The 17,424-nt window shown below is 45.9% G+C and overlaps 1 long non-coding RNA gene across 1 annotated transcript in view; it reads left to right on the forward strand.

Moving 5' to 3' along the window:
• The first annotated feature begins 2,179 nt into the window (after positions 1-2,179).
• The window catches only part of LOC119976040, a 61,154-nt gene continuing 45,909 nt past the window's right edge, over positions 2,180-17,424 (forward strand). Inside the window, exon 1 of the long non-coding RNA XR_005462862.1 lies at positions 2,180-2,357. This is a non-coding gene — a long non-coding RNA (uncharacterized LOC119976040). The remainder of the gene's footprint in view (positions 2,358-17,424) is intronic.

The raw sequence follows: 17,424 nt of genomic DNA on the forward strand, positions 1-17,424 counted from the left end.
AGAGTCATAGTCATAGAGTTGTTCATCGCAGAAAAGTCCCTTAGGCCCATCAAGTTTGCACGGACAATAACTACCCCATATCTTGTGCTAATCCCACTTATCATATCCTTGAATGTGCTTCAAGTGCTCATCCAAGTGCTTTTTAAAGGTTGTAAGGTTTCCAGCCTCCACTGCCTTCCCAGGAAGTGCATTCAAGATTCTCACCACCCGCAGGGTGAAAAATTATTTTCTCAAATCCCCCCGGAATCGCCTGCCCCTGAACCGAAAACTATGTCCCCTTGTGATTGACCCCTCAACCAATGGGAACAGCTGCTTCCTAATTACCCTGTCTAAACCCCTCATAAGGTTAAATACCTAAATTATATCCTCCTCATCCTTCTCTGCTCCAAATAAAACAATCCATGCCCATCCAGTCTCTCCTTATAGCTCAGATGCTCCATCCCAGGCAACATCTTGGTGAATCTCCTCTGTACCCACTCCAGTGCAATCATTTCCTTCCTATAGTGAGGTGACCAAAATTGCACACAGTGCTCCAGCTGTGTCCTAACCAACGTTCTGTACAGCGCCAACGTAACCTCCTTGCTCTTATATTTTATGCTACAACTGATAAAGGCAAGTATCCCATATGCCTTCTTTATTACCTTATTCACCTGCTCTGCCACCTTCAGGGATCTGTGAACAAGTATCCCAAGATCTATCTCTTCCTCTGAGCTTCCTAGTGTCCTGCCATTCATTTCATACTCCCTTGTCCTGTTTCCTCTTCCAAACCACATCACCTTGCACTTATCAGGGTGAATACCATCATCTGCCACTGCTCTGCCCAACCCATCTGTATCTTCCTGTAACCTACGGCCCACATCTTCACTGTTAACCATCAATCTTGATGTCCTCTGCAAACGTACTTATCGTACCCACCACATTCTCATCGATGTCATGTATGGGCAGCACGGTGGTACAGTGGTTAGCATTGCTGCCTCACAGCGCCGAGGTCCCAGGTTTGATCCCGGCTCTGGGTCACTGTCTGTGTGGAGTTTGCACATTCTCCCCGTGTTTGCGTGGGTTTCGCCCCCACAACCCAAAGATGTGAAAGGTAGGTGGATTGGCCACGCTAAATTGCTCCTTAATTGGAAAAAGTTAATCGGGTAATCTAAATTTAAAAAAAATCTATGTCATGTATATATATATAAATATAAGGGACACAGCACTGATCCCTGTGGTGTGCCGCTGGACACCGACCTCCAGTTACTCTACTCCTGGCTGCACTTCAGCCCCCTCTCCTGATCTCTAGCCACCTGGTGTGGACAGGAAGCGGGCAGACTGGGGGTCCTCAGACCTGTTCCTAAACCCTGACTATTAACAGGTCCAAATGTGCGCGATCGAAGCGGACCCACATTCAGGCTGCCTGCCTCTCTTCTGTGGTAATGTCTGCACCTACACAAACCTGCTCGTAGGCCTGACCAAACGTGCTGTCAACAAGGCTTTGACAAAGAGTCATCCAGACTTTAAACGTTAGCTCCCTTCTCTCTCTACAGATGCTGGCAGACCAGCTGAGATTGTCCAGTGTTTTCTGTTTTTGTTGCCAACATCAGGTCCAGGCAGCGGTCGATCGAGGGGGTAGTCTGCTCCGACTGTCTTCCCCTCTACCGCCCTTGAAGTCTTCCGTGCCCGATGGGCACCGCGGGGGGCTGAGATGCCTTATTAACCCCTTTAATCACATTTTAGTTTGAAGTTTCATTTGTGATTCCTTTGTTTGTTTTAGTCAGTTTCCCTTTAAGGGACTGTCTCTCTCATTTGTCCCTCAGTTTAGTTGATTTAGTTTACTTGGTTATTTGTGTTCAATGAAAATAGTTGGCGAGGGGGCATGCAGTGCCCGCTGGTGCCATGAGGCTTTCTGCGAAACAGCGGGCACTGAGGAGACTGAAGTACATTGCTAATAAAGGGTGCGCAGTCATAATTTGGCACGTTTTGAAATGAATTTTGATCATCATTTGAAACTTGTGCCCTCATAAACGTGGCACTTATGGTCTGCTTACGGATGATGTTTTAATAATCAGTGAGAGCTCACTAAAAGGGTCTGGCTGGTTTCACGCTTGTATTGAGAACTGCACTTTGGGGACGAGCCCTAAAGGGACGGGAAGAATGTTACTTTCCTTTGTCCTTTTCGAGCACGTGGTGGGGAGGCTTTTGGTAAAAAAAGTGAATGAAAAATTGTAGAGCTTTGTTACTTTCTCCTCCACTCTTGATGTGTCAATATCGAGCACAGGCTTTCCTGCTGCAGTATCTGAGGTCTGGATTAAAGAAATATATCAAGGTTTAACAAATTGGGCACAAACTAGTGCCTCTAATCTCCAAGAACTGTGAGTAAACATCTCCGCAAAGTGCTGGGACTGGAGTGTGAGGGCGCTGATTTGTAACCCTCCCTTTTGAAGCATCATTGTGTGTTTGTTTTAAAAGTTTCCAACTTGTTGGCGATGTTGCCCCATTCTACATGTTTGCAGAGATATGGATCACAGTTAGTGGCTGCTATGAAGGATTCACAGCATTTAAAAAAAGTATTGTAATATTTTTGAGCAAATAATTTCAATCATTCGAAAAAACCCTTAAGAGTCAGAATTTCGTCCCCGTCCCCCCCCCCCCCCCCCCCCCCCCTCACATTAATTGTGTTAAGCAACACAGTCAATCCAAGAATACTTTGGTTTTTGTATCTTTAAAAATCCAGATAGCTGGGAAATTCGAGTTTGTAATTAGAGTATAAGGAAACAAAAGCCTTTGCAAGCACTGGAAATAAAATCAGACAATGTTGCAAAACGCACAGCAGGTTTCGATTTACATGGAGCAAAAACATGACTAAAGGGCTGCGTTAGGTGTATTGTGGGGGCAAAGTACTGGAAATTTGCCTCGGTGCTCTCTGTGAAGTGATTCGTTCGGTGGAACAGAAGTTCAGCCGCTGAAAGATGCAAATCTTCCAATAGGCCAGTCAGCATTTGAAAATTAAGGTTTTTTAAAAAAAAATCGCTCACTCATTCTGTCCTTTCCCAAATGCTTTCTTTATATTTCATGCCTGGGGAAATACTCAGGGGTTTATCTCGCCCACTGTGATGCTTTATAAAATCCTGCACGATTTCTTCATCTCCTCTCGGCACCTTTTCATGTATTTGGAGGGTTTGAGGGAGGGTATAAACACTTTGGCAGTTGGTTAAAGCCAGCAGTGCATTACTGAATCAAAGCTTTCACCCCCTGCAGTTCTGGTTAACGCGGAGGGGCTTCCCAACTCCCTGGAGTGGCAGATCTGTGCAACTGTTACAAAAAGGAATCGCTGCAAACTCATAGTCAGTCAAATCTCAATCTCAAGCAGCACCTAGGGAGACAATTTGGCCCCATTTTGCTTCTTCCGAATCTTTGGGAGAGTGACTCCAATAAATCCTATTTCCCCATGCTCTTTGTCCACGTCTCTGCAGATTGTTCCATTACAAGTTGTCCAGTTCCCTTTTGAAGGTTACTACCAAATCTGTTTCCACTATTCTCACAGGCAGTGCATTTCAGATTATTGTAAATCAAGAGTAAAAAAATTAACTCATCCCTGGGCTGGATCTTTTTTTTTACCAATTATCTTCAATCGTCCTCTGGTCCTTCTCCTAGTGGAAACAGCAACTGCTCCATAATTTTCAACAAGTCTTTTAAATCTCCCTTCAACCCTTTTCTGCCAAAAGGAGAAGAATCCATCCCCGCTTCTCTCACTATTGAATTCCTTTTGAAAGTTACTGTTGAATTTGATTCACCCATCTGTTCAGGCAGTGCACTCCAGAAATCTGGATTGAAACAGAAGGTGCTGGGTATACATATCAGGTTCTCGAGAACCTGGAACACTAGATTGACGATGTTGGGTTAGGGTTTTATTGCAATGTAAAGGTTTTAACAGTAAAGCATTATCAGCCAGTTTGAGCTTTTTTGTGTTTGCAAAAGAGCTTTGGTAACTCAGCACTTGTCCCAGTGCAAGCTTCCCCTTCCCAGTTTTATCCGTCGGATAAACTCTTTCATTCTTAAATGGCCCATGCAGAATTTCCGAATTTTGTTCTTTAGTTTTCTTGCTGCAAATGCCTGCTAATGTCTTTTCACAATTTGGAGATCACCCCCCCCCCCCCCCCCCCCCCCATGTTAAGGGGGTTGGGGATTGTGGGGCATTTGTTTTAAAACCTTTTCAAAGGGCCAATAAAGACTGATTGAAGTCAGTCATGAGGAGAGATAAAGAATGCTTAATCCTGCAGGCCCAAATGGGATCTGGTTTGTCTGGGGGTAGGGGTAGTGGATTCATTGAAGAGTGTGATGACTTGAGGCAAATGATGAATGCTACTGTACTATAAAATATGTATGAAGGGACGTAAATTTACAACTGTTTCACCAAAGGTGTCCCCTCAAGCAACAACTTTGCCCTACTTTTTTAAAATTTTAGAGAACCCAATTCATTTTTTTTCCAAATAAGTGGCAATTAAGCACGGCCAATCCACTTACCCGGTACATTTTGGGTTGTGGGGCTGAAACTCACGCAGACACAGGAAGAATGTGCACGCACTTCAAGCAACAACTTGCATTAATGTATGTCGCGCCATTAATCTCGGAAAATTGGTCAAGGGGCTTCATAGGAAGGTAAATCAGATAAAAATGAACACCAATCCAAAAGGAAAGATCTTGGGAGAGGTGCAAAAAATGCTTGGTTGAAGACGTGGGTTTTCAGCAAGGTCTCAAAGGGAGGGAAAATGGTATAGAGATTTAGGGAGATGATTCTAGAGCTTGGGGATTAAATGCTGAAGGTTTGGTTGCCAATAGGGAGAGTGCAGACCGATTAAATATTTAGAATAATTAGGTGGAGTCATAGGGAGAAAAATGTTGAAGATTGTTGTGGTTGGACAGGTAGGCTACTGGAAGAATCAACTTTAATGGTGATTTGCTTTTTCCTCATCCTGAGTGATGCTTACATTGTTACAGAAAATGGCCTGCTATTAAATCAGCTATTTCTCTTTATTCCTCTTTGGTCCGAATCCACTGCTAATACTTGTGACTTCTAACAAATCGGGATATTTGAGAAGCAGATCTCGTTGGGACATGGCTTTCGCTCACCATGTCTTCCTTGTATCAGGAAGTGTGGACCTTATGTCTGCAGATAACCTGCCTCCATCTTCCACCATTACTGCAGTGAACCGTGCCCTTGTTATCAATCCTTGTATGAAGTAAACCGCCCCATAGGGCAGGCTTGATGCCTGGTCAGATTTGTCCGGGTTGATCATCTGCATACAGATTGTGGGTGGGAATTGGTTATTGAGGTGCTGTTTTTGCAAGGCCATCGTCCATTTAAACAACTTCACGCACTCTACAGATTCCAAACCACAAACTGTCAGGGTTGAAGGAGGTATGTGTTTAGAATATTTTCTTTGTTCTCCTGGGAATGTAGTTTTTTACTTGTCCGCCCTCACTTCTTTCTTTCGACCATTGGTGCCATAATTCCAGCTGCCTTGGCCCTAAGCTCTGGAATTCTCTCTCTAAACCTCTGCACCTCCTTCATTCTTTTAGAAGTGCTTCTTCAAACTTAACTTTCATTACCTGTCCTCATATCTCCTTATGGTTCAGTTTCAAATTTTATTTTGATTCTGTTGCTGTGAAGCCTTTTTGAGATATTTTTTGATGTCAAAGGACTGTATCAGTGCGGTGGCTTCAGTCCTGTTATGGTACGGAATGAAAAAGCATCAGCTATGGCGTTCCCGAATCTACATTTGCAATCCAATGTGTGTGGACATTGAATAGGAACAGTTTTAGCCAGCGCTGAGCAGCGATCTGTCAATTTTCATTATTTATCATGTCTCTTATAGTGTAGGACACTGGAACCATAGAATCCGTAGAGTGCAGAAGGAGGTCATTCGGCCCATCGAGTCTGCACCGACCAGCTGAAAGAGCACCCCACCCAGACGTAATCTTCCGGCCTATCCCCTAACCCCACCTAACCTACATATCCTTGGATACTAAGGGGAAATGTAGCTTAGCCAATCCAGTTAATCTGCACATTTTCGACTGGGAGGAAATCGGAGCACCCGGAGGAAACCCATGCAGACACTGGCAGAAAGTGCAAACTCCACACAGACAGTCACCCAAGGCCGGAATTGATCCCAGTGAGGCAGCACTGCTAATCACTGTCATTGCCACTCCAGTTTAGTTTTTTTTTAAATTTAGAGTACCCAATTCATCTTTTTCCAATTAAGGGGCAATTCAATGTGGCCAATCCACCGAGCCTGCACATTTTTGGGTTGTGGGGGCGAAACCCAAGCAAACACGGGGAGAATGTGCAAACTCCACATGGACAGTAACTCAGAGCCAGGATCGAACCTGGGACCTCGGCGCCGTGCTAACCCACTGTGCCACTGTGCTGCCCTCACTCCAGTTTAGTTAAAGAACATGTTGTGTGGTTAGCTTCCATCTTTTTTGCTCACACCGATATAATGAGTGGTTTTTCCTTCTAGTCCTTGTTTCTAGTTTGAACTTCCACATGCCTTTTCAAGTGGATTTCAAACATCACAGAAAAGTAGGAGGAGACTTTCCGGAGTCCTGGTCAGCATTCCTCCCTTAAGTCGCAACCAAGAAAAACTTGAATTAGCTGTCATTTATCTCATTTTCCCTTTGTTGCACTTTTCTGCGTGTAGGATAAGTGGCGTGTTTACTCATGTAACTTCATTGATCACACTTTTAAAAATGGTTTTCATCAGGCCTGAATTACTTAAGATCTCTAGGCAATGCACTTGTTTGAGGCAGCACGGTAGCATAGTGGTTAGCATAATTGCTTCACAGCTCCATGGTCCCAGGTTCAATTCCCGGCTTGGGTCGCCATCTGTGTGGAGTCTGCACGTTCTCCCTGTCTGTGCGTGGGTTCCCTCCGGGCGCTCCGGTTTCTTCCCACGTTCCAAAGATGTGCAGGTTAGGTGGATTGGCCATGCTAAATTGCCCTTGGTGTCCACAATTCTCCTTAGTGTTGGGTGGGGTTACTGGGTTATGGGGATAGGGTGGAAGTGTGGGCTTGGGTAGGGTGCTCTTTCCAAGAGCCCGTGCAAACTCGATGGGCTGAATGGCCTCCTTCTGCACTATGAAATCTATGAATCTATAGAACCCTCCATTTTTTTTCTCTGCCAAAGCGTGGTCCTCGAAACATTAGCTGTATTATTTATTGCTGAGCCGTTTTTCTTTAAATATAAAGGTATTTGTCAATGCTCTGTGAAATTAGGTCAATTCTAAGAACATTGTCACCTAAGACACCATTCCTCTACTTGGACCTGGTGGGTCTCTGCAAGTGCAAGTGACTACTCTGTATACACAACTGCGGCACACCCATTCAAATTTAGTCCCCACCTTCCTTTCATTTGTTCCCCCCCCCCCCCCCCCCCCCCATCGTACCACCTTTGTATCCCCTGAGTAGAGCAGGTTAAAGAGTTCCCTTGTCTAGATCCGGGGCTCTGAGATGCAGCTTCCTCTTCCAGTGGGATAGTGTTGTATCCCTCCCATTGACATGCAATGCCCGAAGATCAGTGACCGTGCCAATGAAGCCTGCATCCTGCCCCCTTTGTGATGCTGCAGAAATCTCAGCTTCGTAATACACTGGTGTCCTTTGTTGCCTGGAGATGTGTGACGGTGGCTGAATGCTCACTTTGGCACTGGGTCTATGCTGCTTCATGTTTCAGAACGGAATCTACACTGGAGTTCATCTCTGTGTAAACCCAGCAGCCTAGATGTGACGGGAGCAAATCCATCATTAGGCTGCCTCAGAGAGTGCCATTTTAATGGCCCTTGCAAATTAAAGGAACCTTGAGGAGTTACTAGGTGTCATGGTCGCTGTGAGATATTATTTTACCTTGTGTCCACTTCAAGACTGAACAATACCCAGCAGTACAATTAGAGATTTCTGCCCTTCAAACTGTGAGCATTCTGAACTGTAAAACAGCAGGGTGAAGTACTGGCGGTGTGTGCCACTGATCAATAACGGGGAGTCGAAGTGGTGAATTAACGTCACTCAGGAAATGTGTTGCTTTCTGTGTGTGAAACGAGCCTGGTGATGTGGTCTCGGCTAACTCTTGGGCTAGGTGGTTTATTTCCCATGGAATTGGAATCCGGCATGAGGCGGAGAAGAATTGCAGAGGGGAAACAAAACTACACTGCTCCGAGGATTTGAATTGCAATTTCTTTGGGGAGGGAGTGCTGATTTGTGTCCTTGCTGACTTATATTGGCTGTCCGACTCTCCACCCCCAGCTTAGAACATAGAACATAGAACAGTACAGCACAGAACAGGCCCTTCGGCCCTCAATGTTGTGCCGAGCCATGATCACCCTACTCAAACCCACGTATCCACCCTATACCCGTAACCCAACAACTCGGGCCCACCCGTAACCTTAACCTTACTTTTATTAGGACACTACGGGCAATTTAGCATGGCCAATCCACCTAACCCGCACATCTTTGGACTGTGGGAGGAAACCGGAGCACCCGGAGGAAACCCACGCACACAGGGGGAGGACGTGCAGACTCCACACAGACAGTGACCCAGCCGGGAATCGAACCTGGGACCCTGGAGCTGTGAAGCATTTATGCTAACCACCATGCTACCCTGCTGCCCCAATTGTGGCAGTTTTGCAATTGTGCATTTTAAAAATCTTTAGGAGCCTCAATCTTTCAGTGTCTCTCTCTCTCTCTCTCTCTCACACTAATCTTGTCCATCCCTCCTACAGACCTCTGAGATCTCTGTGTTCCTTCAATTCTAGCCCCTTATTGATTTCCTCATTCTACCGCTAGCAGCTATCAACCATTGCGGCCCGTAGCTCTGGAATTCCATGCCTAAACCCCTCTCTTGCAGTAGCTGCTTAAAACCTACCACTTGGTGATCAACATTTGTCCTATTAACACCTCTTTTGACTTGATGTCAAGATTTGCCTGGGTGAGAGGGTGGCGCAGTGGTTAGCCTGCTGCCTCATGGTGCTGAGGACCTGGGTTCGATCCCGGCCCTGGGTCACTGTCTCTGTGGAGTTTTCACATTCTCTCCGTGGCTGCGTGGGTCTCACTCCCACAACCCAAAGATGTGCAGATGTGACTGGCCACACTAAATTGCTCCATAATTGGGGGGAAAAAAGAATTGGGGACTTTAAATTTAGAAAAAGTTTTGCCTAATGATGCTCCTTGGATGGAGGGCCTTGGGATGTTTGACTGTATTAAAGGTGCTGTAAAAATGAAAGTTTTTTTTCACCCAAATTCTCCACAAGAACCATTTCTGATTAAGCTGTTGCTCTCCTGGTAATTTTTGCCTCGGTAGCTATACTTTACTCTGGTTACTCCTGCGTGGAGTCCCTGGTGACCTTTCCTTCGGCATAAGTGCAAGTTGTTGAAGGCAGTTGTTTTCTGAGGCGAGGAATTCGATTGAATTGAAATTTTGTGTAGGTGGTTTCAGCCTTGGCGTGCTCGGCCGGGCACATTGTGGGTGGAGAGTGGAGGAAAGAAAAGAAAGAGCTGCTGTGCATTTCAAGAGCGTTTCAGCTTCTAAAACCATTCCTGGCTACAGAAGGACAAAAGGCCCCGTGAGTCATCCAGCAAGGTTTTGATATGGTCGGATTGTCTTCGTCGACTGAAATAGGGGCAGAGTGGCAAAAAGAAAAAAAATTTCAGCCGGCATCGAAAAGGGAATCAGTTGGAACATTGGGTGGTTAAAAAAATCTAGATGCAACAGTGCACCATAACGAGCGTGTTGTAACACCTCAGTGAAAGTTGTGAGCCGGCAGCCAAACATTAATTGGGCAACAATTTGGTCAACATTAATCTTAGTGCATCTCTGAAAATCACAGGCGACATCTGCACCCAGTACATACATGTTGCCTGTGAAATCATTTGGCCTATTATGTATTTGTGTCAATCACTCAAGACGCTATGACTGTCTGTTAGGCTCCTTGTATGATTGTTTTCATTCATCATCTCAAATGAATCTTGCTGTGTAATCAACGGTACATAAAAACCTTAGGAAGAGGAGGAGGCCTTTTCAGCCCCATGGGCCTGCCGTGCCATCCATGTAGATTGGATGAGCTGCACCATGATACCATTTACCCACCATTGCTTCTTGTCCCCGTGATTTGGCTAAGATGAGTATGAGGTCAGGTGTAATGCTTGGATCCGGTATGTCTCTCTTGTGGGACCATGATTTGGATTCAATTTGAATTGTTTTTTGGAGCAGGCAAGGAGCTGGATTAGGGGTTTGCCCCTGTCCACACTCTGAGCTCTGGCTTTGTAATTCTGATAAAGGAATAATCCTGTAATTTAACAAGAATATACAGGGGCAGGTTTAGCTCAGTTGGCTGGATAGGTGCCAGCATGGGTTCAATTCCTGTGCTGGCTGAGGTTATTCAACCGCCTTCACAAACTTGCCCCTCGCCTGAGGTGTGGTAATCCTCAGGTTAAATCACCACCAGCCTGCTCTCCTCCTCAAAGGCCTCTGGTCATCTGGGACTGTGGCGACTTTACTTTTACAGATCAGAGTCTTGAAAGTTGCAAATGTTCCCAGAGGAGGGGGAAATATCCCGTACCTGGGCGGCACGGTAGCACAGTGGTTAGCACTGCTGCCTCACAGCGGCAGGGACCCGGGTTCGATTCCTGGCTTGGGTCGCTGTCTGTGTGGAGTCCTCACATTCTCCCAATGTCTGTGTGGGTTTTGTCCGGGTGCTCCAGTTTCCTCCCACAAATCCCGAAAAACGTCCTTGTTAGGTGAATTGCATGTTCTGAATTCTTCCTCAGTACCCGAACAGTTGCCGGAGTATGGCGACTGGAGAATTTTCACAGTAACTTCATTGCAGTGTGAATGTAAACCTACACTAATAAAGATTATTATTATTATAGATATTCCTGTGGTGATATTAGGGATGATTGTCGTTGGTCTGCTTGGTTAGCTGAGTCACTACTTCCTTTTAAATAAACACTTGTGTTTAAATAGAAGGGAAATAAAGACTTTTGTTTGTTTAACTCAATGGTTTCCTTTTTTTTAAGTAAATTTTTCCAATTAAGGGGCAATTTAGCGTGGCCAAACCACCTACCCAGCTCATCTTTGGGTTGTGGGGGTGAGACCCATGTAGGCATGGGGAGAATGTGCAAACTCCAAGGAAATAAAGACTTGCATTTGTGCAGCACCACTCACTATCTCAGGACATTGTTTCATTGCCAATGAAGTACTTTTAAAATGTAATGTAATTAACAGCAGCCAATTTGCACACCGCAAAGTCCCACAAAGAGCAATGTGCTAATCGTCCAGATAATCCGTTTTTAGATAAAGATAACTAAACTTGGATAAATGTGGGATTTTTATTCTTGAGAGAGCAGACCAGGCCTTGGTTTAACATCCCGACTCACAAGATGGCACCCCAGAGTGTAGGTTAGATTTTCCGCTCAAGTTCGCAGAGTCTGACCCACAGATTTCTGGCTCGGTTGCGGGAGTGAGCGACCAGTAACACCAAGGTGGCCCGTTTGAAATTGGGAGCTCACTGTGTGGGGGAATCAAGGTGCACTGAGCTCTCTATCCCATGGGGAAGACACTGAGATTGCAGTCATGACAAAAGGTTGGTGCATAACCCTCCCCCCCCCTCGGGTTAAAGGTTAGCCGAAGCTTAAAGATGTCCTGGGAAAGCAGCACCAATGCTTTGTCAATGTGATACTTTTCAATTCTTCCATTGACCTGTAATGGTTGAATTTAAAGGGGCATTGTCCTTGCACTTTGGTGAACATTTGGGGCAACATTAGTTTCCCAGAAAGCTAAGAAAATGTATTCTGCTTAAATGGCATGCTGGCCTCTGGGGTTAAGTCCAGCAGTGCAGCCTCTGCTGCAGCAGGAGCCCTTGCAATCATTTATAATGGTCGGTTGTCAGGGTCGTATCTAAGTGGGGGAGGGGGGCTTAAATTCCAAACCAGCCTTCACTTACGAGTTGTTTAGGTAACCATTCGGGACAAACTTGATAGAAACGCCATGGAAAAGAAAAATCATCTTTTCGTGTGACGCTGTTCCATTTCTTGTTTTCTAAACCCTCCCCCTCCCCCCAGAACTTTTTATTGCTCGTCCAGACATGGGAGACCATTTCAGAAAGCTAGCACAACCCCGTGTCAGCTTCAAACATCCCCAGTTCAGAGAAAGGTCCCTCATGCAAATTTTATGATTCCAGTTGATTTAATCAAGGGTCCTTCCAGTGAGAAGAGAGGGGAGACCAGCCTGGTCCTTTTGTCCTGGGTTTCAATCGAGAGGCCGGATGTGGAAGGGCAACTTGTTTGCTAATGTACCTTGGGTCAGCACAAATGCTAGGCTGCCTAGGGCCAGACATTTTTAACCATCGCGGATGTGGTTTAACAGGAAAATGGAATCCTCGAAACTCCTCAACCTGAAATACTGTGATTGGTTTTAGATAATAAATTGGATTAAACAATCACCGTTGTGTTGAATGCGGGTAAGTGAAATTCTCTTCGAATGTGAATGTCTACATTACCGTATTTGGTTTCTGGTTTGCAATGAGTGAAAGATTGAGCTTTGACAAACGGTTATCCATTTATATATTCCGTCTGATTCAAAAACATTTCTCAGCAATTGGCTCAGGGTGTTCCATTTATTGCAGTTATGCAGATAAACAAGGTGACCGATTTGGGAGAAGCAAGACCCCACAAAGGGCAAGTGAGATAAATGGTCAGTTAACATGTTTAGAATGTTGACTCAGATGGGTGGAGTCTTCCTTGTATTTCTTGGAACAGTGTCGTCGGGTCCTTAGTACACCCTAAATATTATGCCCTGCCCACGGCAGTACAGCACCCCCTTGGTAGTGCACTGGGGTCTCAGCCTAGATTATGCCCACCAGTTTCTGGAGTGAGATTTGAACCCACAACATTCTGACTTTGGGATGAAAATGGCACTCTTTGTGGCAAGATTTGATTGGGCTCCACTGCACATTAATAATAATCTTTCATTGTCACAAGTATGAAGTTACAGTGAAAAGCCCCTAGTCGCCACATTCCGGCACCTGTTTGGGTAAGCTGGTACAGGAGTTGAACCCGCGCTGCTGGCCTTGTTCTGCATTACAAACCAACTGTCTAGCCCACTGAGCTAAACCAGCCCTTAATGAAAGCTAACTAACTTTCCATGGTTAGATCATTAAGCGCAGAGTAATTAAATACTGTCTGGTATATTTGAAAGTTTGTGTTTTTTTTGTGAATATTTATCAACACCAGAGAAAGAAAGAACTTGCATTTATATACAACATCCGTTCTAAGCTCAGGATATCCAAAAGATTTACTTTTCAAGTGCAGCCAATTTGTGAAATGCAGTGGCCAATTTGTGCACAGTAACCTCCCACATTTGGCAATGTGATATTGAGCAGATAACCTCGGTTAGATATGTGCATTGAGGGTTAAGCTAGGACAGGACAATGGCAAATACTGCTGTACAAATCATAATGGGGGATCTTTTACACACACCTGATAGGGCCTCATCTGCGGGAATTGAAAAGGTTTGTGACTGGCGAATGGAACACTTTTTTAGAAAAAGAAGCTGGACGGAATTTTCAACCACCATCCCCCCGCCTCGGCGTGTATTTTGGCGACGGAGGAGGCTTGTCATTGGCCGTCGGTGGGATCTTCCGGTTCCCTCAATGCCTACACCGTTTCCTGTGGCTCACCCAGGACAGGCAAACCTGCTGCAGAGGGTGGGGGTGGGGGGGGGGGGGGGGGGGGGGGGGGGGTTGCCTTCAATGGGACCCGTTGGCGGGAAAGGCCTGAAAAATCCCAACCGCTGCCTCCAGTATCTTTTATTGACTATTCCCAGTTGGCCCTCTTGCTGTTAAACATTCAAACCCTGTGAGCCACCACAGTGGGAAAAGGGATCAACTTTCGTACTGTCAGTCTTGGTTGGACTAGAGATTTGAATGTCAAAAAGCACCTATTACCAATTTTATTGTAATGGGCATGCAGCCAACTTTGATAATAATAATCTTCATTGTCACAAGTAGGCTTACATTAACACTGCAATGAAGTTACTGTGAAAAGCCCCTCGTTGCCACATTCCGGCACCTGTTCAGGTACACTGAGGGAGAATTCAGAATGTCCAAATTACCTAACAGCACGTCGTTCAGGACTTGTGGGGGGGGAAACCAGAGCATCCAAAGGAAACCCATGCAGACATGGGGAGAACGTGCAGACTCTGCACAGACAGTGACCTAAGCCGGGAATCGAACCTGGTACCCTGGCGCTGTGAAGTATCAGTGATAACCACTGTGCTACCATGCTGCCCACAGGCCAGGAGCTTACTCTGGTCCAGTCCTAGGGAAAAGGAAATGGAAAATTTGAAGCATTTCCTGATGAAATGTGCTCTTTTTTTGTTTGCATTCATTCGTACACAGTAACATTGCTTCGCTCTCCAGTACACCACAACCAGAGACATTAATAAGTTTCATGTTTAGCCCGTGGGGTTCAGGGGATTTTGCCAGTATTTTGTGGATTACCCTTCATTATGCCATCAATTGAAATTAGACCCATAGGTTCATAGTGATACTCCACTTCTTTATTAGCGACATAGGATTCTAGGAATGTTAAGTGTCTTGAGAGATTAAATAACATTATTTGGTCCATTAATCTGTTAGAGCAGGCTGGCATACGATGCTTTAACGTGCCGCTTTTTCGATCCAAATCTCCAATATGTCAGATTCCTTTGGCCATTTAATAATGGCTTGCGTATATGTAGTGCTTTTAAGTATGAAAAAACTGGTGAAGGGGGAAAACTGGCATGGAGAATTTAAATAGATATAAAAGGAGTAAACAATATTTGTTTTTTTTAAAAAATAATTTTTATTGAATTTTTCAAAATACAAACATTTTAACCCCCCCTACATTTACATTTAAATTATAACAAAACAAAGTCAAACCCCCCTACTTAACAAGAAAAAGAAAAAAGTCCCCCCCCCCCCTACCCGCGCGTCCCCCCCCCCCCCCTCCGCCGGCGAACCGACAGTCAGACCAACTTATCATTTCTAGCAGCGTCCTCGGGCAAGCCTTGCCCGTGCCACCACCGTAAACAATATTTGTTAACAAGATCAAATACACCATCAGATGGGGTGGCACGGTGATGCAGTGGTTAGCACTGTTGCCTCTCGACGACGAGGATCCAGGTTCGATCCCAGCCCCGGGTTGCTGACTGTGTGGAGTTTGCACATTCTCCCCCCGTGTCTGTGTGGGTCTCACCCCCACTACCCAAAAAAGATATGCAGGGTAGGTGGATTGGCCACGCTAAATTGCCCCTTAATTGGGGAAAAAAAGAATTGGGTACTCTAAATTTATACTAAAAAAAATTAAGCCACCAGTTTTTCACTGGAAGACGAAATGGCTGCATGCCTATCTGCTGTGGTCAGTGTGGCTGCTAGAGTCACACCTCGCTCCAGAGATCTGAGTCTTTGTTGTCTTTCAAATGAGGATGTAAGAGACTCTCTTTCTGGCCTCTCAGAGGGACATCAAAGATCCCACGGCGTTATTTTGAAGAGCAGGGCAGTTCTCCCCAGTGCACTGGCCAATCTATCGACCAGTGTCACTGAAACAGCTCATTGTGCCGTTGCACAATGTAGCTGCTGCGTTTTCCCTGCATCCCAAGTGACCACAAATTCAAGAGAGCCCCGTTGGCTGTAACATACTTTGAGATGCTGTGAAAGGCGCTATGTAAATACAAGTTCCTTCGCTTGCGGACATCATTGTGGAATGCGATTGAACAGTTGGGGGAAGGAGTTGCTCAGTTGACTTGTGGATCCTCGATTTGCCCTGTGACGCTCGGAGTCGCAGGCAGCTTGAAATTGTGACCCCCCCCCCTGACCTCTCTCAAATGTGGCCAGGCTGCATTCAGCCTTGAACAAAAGGAGCAGAAGATCAATTGGACCCCAACAAAAGCACCACGCAGAAGGCCGAGTGACCCTTCAGGTTTTATCTGCAATTCTAATCAGAGTGGAGCTGCCCTTTCAGATGCCCTCAGCCATTTGTAAAAGAAAAAGAAACTGTTTGATTTCTTCCATTTGTGCCAATGAAGGCACATTTATTTAAAAAAAAAAAATTTAGAGTACCCAGTTCATTTTTTCCAATTGAGTGGCAACTTAGTATGTTCAATTCACCTACCTTGCATATCTTTGGGTTGTGGGGGCGAAACCCACGCAGACACGGGGAGAATGTGCAAACTCCACACGGACAGTGACCCAGAGCCGGGATCGAACCTGGGACCTCGACAACGTGAGACTGCAGTGCGCCCGCGGCGCCACCGTGCTGCCCTGAAGGCACATTTATAATGGGAAAATGCAAGGTTTGTAGAACAGTCATTCGGAGAGATGAGTTGGGCTGTTGAAACTAGGATTTAAATATTTCATTCACAAAATGCCGTCGTCAATGACCTTCTGGGCAAAGACACCTGCTGCAACAATTCTGTGATTCTGTATTGCGAAGCCCTGTATCCCAGATCAACCCAACTTTGAACATGTTTTGGAGCGGCCTGGGGTAGAAGGTGAGGTACTGGTATTGGATTTGGTGCAATAAGGGGCAAGGTTTTTCTGTCTCTGATGATGCCCGCTGTAGAAGAGGTCACTGAGCACACTCAAAGGAACACATCACCGGCAGGATCCAACTCCGCCATGCCCGGACCCTGCAGCCCAACAGCCTGCGGATTGCTTGCTGTTTCGGCTTGCACATGATCCACTCCAGTGAGATGGAAAGAACATGCGCGTGTTTTTGGAACGCCTTACAGCCAATATCGGAACTTTGAAGTGTTGTGGTAAATTAGGAAATGTGACTGATGGATTTTGCAGAGCGGACTCCCACCCGCAGAAATGAAATAAATGAACAGAGCATCCGTTAGTTTTGGAGTCAAGACACTGGGAGACCTTCCCTGTTTTTCAAATTGTGTCAAATGGATCTTTTATATCCACGTGAGGGAGCAGTGAGTGCCTCGGTTTAATGTCTTATCTGGAAGACAGCGGACGGGATTCTCCGGATGCCGACAGTTAAATCGCATTTGGCGATTGGCGGGAGAATCCCTGTTTGCGATGGAATCAGGGGCGCCACCGCTTTCGTGATGTTCAGCCCCCTCCAAAGCGGCATACTGCACACCGTATCGGCGGCCTCAGGACGTTTCCTGAGGCCCTTACCCGATGATCCGCCCCTGACCGGCCGAGTTCCTGATGGCGTGGGTCTCTCATACTATTGTTTGTCGGGAACTCAGTCCAGCACTGCCACAGTCGGGGGGAGAGCTGATCCGCGGGTAGGGGGGACTTTGGCAGGGGCTGGGGGCAATGTTTTGGGGGTGGTCCGAGAGTCGCAAACCTGGCCAAAAGGGGGGCACGATTTGGCAAGCTGGGTCTGCATGTGGG

Source organism: Scyliorhinus canicula, chromosome 13, assembly GCF_902713615.1.
Source record: "Scyliorhinus canicula chromosome 13, sScyCan1.1, whole genome shotgun sequence".
Classification (NCBI taxonomy): domain Eukaryota; kingdom Metazoa; phylum Chordata; class Chondrichthyes; order Carcharhiniformes; family Scyliorhinidae; genus Scyliorhinus; species Scyliorhinus canicula.